Source organism: Triticum aestivum, chromosome 5D, assembly GCF_018294505.1.
Source record: "Triticum aestivum cultivar Chinese Spring chromosome 5D, IWGSC CS RefSeq v2.1, whole genome shotgun sequence".
NCBI lineage: Eukaryota > Viridiplantae > Streptophyta > Magnoliopsida > Poales > Poaceae > Triticum > Triticum aestivum.
Window position 1 is genome coordinate 180,985,680 of NC_057808.1, and position 4,584 is coordinate 180,990,263.

Sequence of the window (4,584 nt, forward strand, 5' to 3'; positions counted from 1 at the left end):
TCAAGCGCTGCCGTGTCGGAGTCGACAAGCATCGGGTCGGTGGAGCCGACCGACTCCAAGTCCACAGCAAGCTCGCTGGAGACGTGAAGCTAGTCGAGGAGGCTAACGAGGCGGCTCTCGGGCAGTCTGTGCCCGCGTCTGACGCAGGCTCGTCGGAGATGCGAGCTTCGCCAAGGAGATCGGCGAGGCAGCTCGCCGCGCAGGTGTCATCGACGCCTTGCAGCGCGTCGGGGCAAGCACCATCGGGCGTAGCGGGATGGCTACGCTCGCGGGGGAGAAAAGGGTTCCCGTCCAGAACAGGTCTCCGGGCGACGGTGCACCTGGCCCCACGGTGGGCGCCAAATGTCAGGTGGTAGGTGCGACATATGCCAACGGGTGGCTTATCATTGTGGGAGCCAGTAAGACATCGCCGGTGCCTGGAAACGGGATAAGGCGAAGACATGCACGCCGGCGGATCTTACCCAAGTTCGGGGCTCTCCGTGGAGATAACACCCCTAGTCCTACTCTGCGGGGTCTCCGCATGATCACTAGATCAACACAAGTAGCTACAAGTGCTCCTTGAGCTGTTTGGCTAGAGGAAGAAGAAAGGCAAGGCTAGCTCTCCTCTTCTCTCGACGTGGTGTCTAAAACTATCTCAGAGATCAACCCTTTGCATGGGTGCCCTGGGGGGTTTATATAGGCCTACCCCCCAGGGATACAATGGTAATCCGGCTGGGCGCGGGTCCCAGCCGTCAGTGTCTGGGTTCGCCGGCTTCTCCGCCGGCCGTTGGGGCCCCCCGACTGGTGGGTCCCGCCGGCTGCCGGCCTCTTGGTCAACAGGCCGGCCCCACCGCTTGGGGGTCTTGTCGGTGGCTGGTTACTGTTGCCTCGCCCTTGATGACGAGGGCTTTGTCGAGGAAAGCATGGCTACAGTGCCGCCGCCTGGCGGGCTCTCACTGTAGCCTCACCTCGTCTTGTCTCCTTAATGATGCACATACTTCGAGGGAGGGAGGTAGCCGGCTATTGGGAGCCGGCTACGCCCCAGGCCGACTAGGGGACGCCTGGCCGCCTTCGAGCGTCCCTCTGGCTGAAGGGGCCCGCCGCCCACGGGCCGTACTGGCGCCTGTCGTGGGTGGCGTCACGGTCAACATGGCAACAGTGCCGCGCCGGACGGGGGATTGCTGACCCGTACGGCGCACTGTGGCCATGCATGCTCCGGGATTCGGGGGTGGCAGGCTGTACTGTGGCCACGCCCCGTCTCATCACCGTTATGTGGGTGCAGCCCTGGTGGGTTCAGTCTTGGCCGGCTTCCGGGAGTCGGTCTTCTTGTGGCCGGCTTCTGGGAGTCGGTCTTCTTATGGCCGGCTTCTAGGAGTCGGCCATCTTATGGTTATCTTCAGGGAGGTTTTCGAGGTCGGGTCGCCTTCCAGTAGTCGGCCTGTGAGATAGCCGACCAGGGGAAGGCGGCCCAGTGTTTTGGATGCTTGAAGGCCCGATCGGCCTGATAATTTTTCAAAGAGCCAGGGGGAGTCGGTTAGGCTACCCGTGGCCATTTACTCCGACACCATATGAACCTATTTATATTGCGTACGTGCCACTGAAGAAAAAAAACTTTATTTATAAATGACGCGGCACCTACTACTCGTTCTCCTATAAACCTTGCGCTTGGCATCTCCAAACTATTAACCTTGCGATTGGCTCTTCGCCTCTTCGGGAAGTCGAGCAATAATGGTACTGCAGTATATATCGTTCTGGCTATATGAGACTGAATGAATTGTTGCACGTCCACCACGTGGCGAGGGTCGAGGGGCGAGGGAGAGTGCGTACTATTACGTCCGTTTCAACATGGACTACATACGGAGCAAAATGAGTGAATCTACACTCTAAAATACGTCTATATACATTAGTGTTTGGAGTATGTACTAGTAGTTCATATTGAAATCTACTAAAGGACATATATTCCAAACAATATGATGATCTCTCTAACCAAGGTAGTAGGGACGAGGAGTAAACGAAGGGAGTACTAGTAAAATTTTCTCCTCGTCCTGCGAGCCACCGCGCGCGTGGGCCAGGGAGTGGGCGTAAGGTGTAGTAAGCAAGCTTCACCTCATCCTGCGAGCCACCGCGCCCGTGGGCGGGGGAGACGGCGTACTAAGCAAGCTTCTCCTCGTTCTGCGAGTTGACGGGTCACATCAAAAGTACTCCAGTGTATAGAGCCTTGCCTCTAAGGTAGGCCCCACATGGTTTGCCTCTTTTTTAACATAACGCGTCAAGTCGCAATTTGTTTGTTCACCCGTGGTAGACGATCCTCCCTCCATCTAGTGGACAACCAGTACACGTGTCAAGTTACCATGTGGGCTGCCTTTTTGTACAGAAATGAGCTCCACCATGTACCCGCACGGGTGTGGTTGGGAAAGAGACGGGAGTACGTGCGCCGTGCGTGCACCTCTTCTCTTTGTGCACGTCCCCCACCTACGTGGGTGTGTGTGAGAGATACAAACCTAGACAAATGTCTTGTGCGTTCGTAAGTGTTTTTTGTTTTTTTGGGGGGGATGTTGATTTCGTGAATGTATTTGTGGGAATATGTGTCGATGACATCTCAAACAAAATTTTGCATGCAATGTGTGTGAAATGGAGACCTATCCATATCATATATAGAGGGTCGGGCGATCCACGAGAAGAGAGGGAGGGGTCATAGATATCAATAGAGTCGAAGAGAGGATCAAGTGGGTGGGTGCGAGATCGATGAAGAGAGCCATCGAAATTGTGTGTGTGTACAAGTCAAAGATATAGGGCGACTGACCTAGCTACCGGAACGTCAGAGGGCACAGGTCAAGTTTGTGTGTGGCAGGGAGACATGACTAGAGCGCTCGATGTATCGGTGTGTGTGTGTGTGTGTGTGTGTGTGTGTGTGTGTGTGTGTGCGAGGGGGTGGGGAGGGGTAGACAGAGGCCTAACTATAGAGGTAGAACGACTCGTATATGTGTTGAGAAGGAGAGACCCAGCTATGTCTTGAGGGAGATCGGTCGACATCCATACATAACTGAAGGACGGGAAATAGGATGGGACAGAGAGAGAGAGGGAGGGAGAGGGGTAGAGTGATGGATGGGTGATGGAGTTGCTTCTCGAAGATGGTGGGAGAGGCCTACTAGACAAACTGAGGGTGGAACTGCAATATTATCAATAAGAGTGGGGATGTGTTTCTGTGTGTGCCTGTGCGTGATAGATCTGTTCGGACACATCCATGGATGATGAAGGGGAACCATGTGTTTGGTAAGCAAACCTAACTAGATCGGTAGATCAATTGTTGTTTGTCGGAGGAAGGGAGAGACATAACTAATGAGGTAGATCGATCGACGCGTGGGGAAAAACGAGTTATAAGGACCTAGCTAGCTATATGTATAGCGGGAGATCGGTCGGTGTACGTCCATTTGTTAAAGGCAAATAAGGCCCGACGAGACGGATAGACAGAGAGAATGGAGCTAGGAGGTGGTGCGAGAGGCCCAGCTACTAGCTAGATAGGGGGAGGAGTGTGCGGATGTGAGATCGATGAAAAGAGGGGCGACAGTTTACACGTGAGTGGGACCGTATGAGAGACACGAGGCAAGGACACATAAAGGAGGAGATTGAAGGTGCGTGTGTATATTGTAGGCAGACATCGCTGGAGTGGTTTATCGATCGGTGTGTGTCAGAAAGGAGTTGTGGAGACTATGGGAGAACGACCTAAAGAAGAATAAAAATGAATGTGCGCGATGGATAGAATGCTGAGGGAGGTGGAGGGCGAGGAGGGCGTGTGCATGCACGAGAGAAAGTTAGTGGTAGCTACAAAGGTTAGAGGATTGTGTGGGTGTAAGAGACTAACAAAGATCATAATTTGATATGAAAGTGGATTCATATATTTGAATAGGAGATCATAGTGTTTTAAACATATGCATGCATGAATATAGCGGTGATACGCGTGTTGTGGTTTTGCACATGTTATACCATAATGTGATAATGCATGGCATTTGCAACTCACAGCTAAATGTCGAACAATCTAAACCATACTATACATGAACAATCTCACATTTTATTTGAATTTGTGATAATGTGTGGCATTTGTAGCTTACAACTAAATATCAAACAATCTAAACAATATTATATATCGAACATTCTCACATTTTATTTGAATTTGTGGTAATGAGTGGTGTTTGCAACTCACATCTAAATACTTGTAGGCGTAGGGGGCGGGGCACCATACATAATGTGATAAACACATTATACATATGAGACATGGTTTAGTTTGTGAAGATCTAGCTAGAGCTTGAAATGTACTATGATTTGAAACCAACATAAAGTGGATTCAAAAAATCGAGTTCGAGTTCATATAGTACACATAGTTCATATGTAACTCGAGACTAATCATGTGGTGTGCTGTGAAGATAATACACAAACGATGGTTTAACTTGACAATAATGACGATTGTAGATCTTACTAAAATAGATAAACGAATTCAAACGCTTTGACTTCACAACAATCATTATTGTATATCTTATTCAAATAGAGAAACGAATTCAAATTTAGTTCATATTGACGCGGTAGTATATATGTTTGGAATGCACTAAA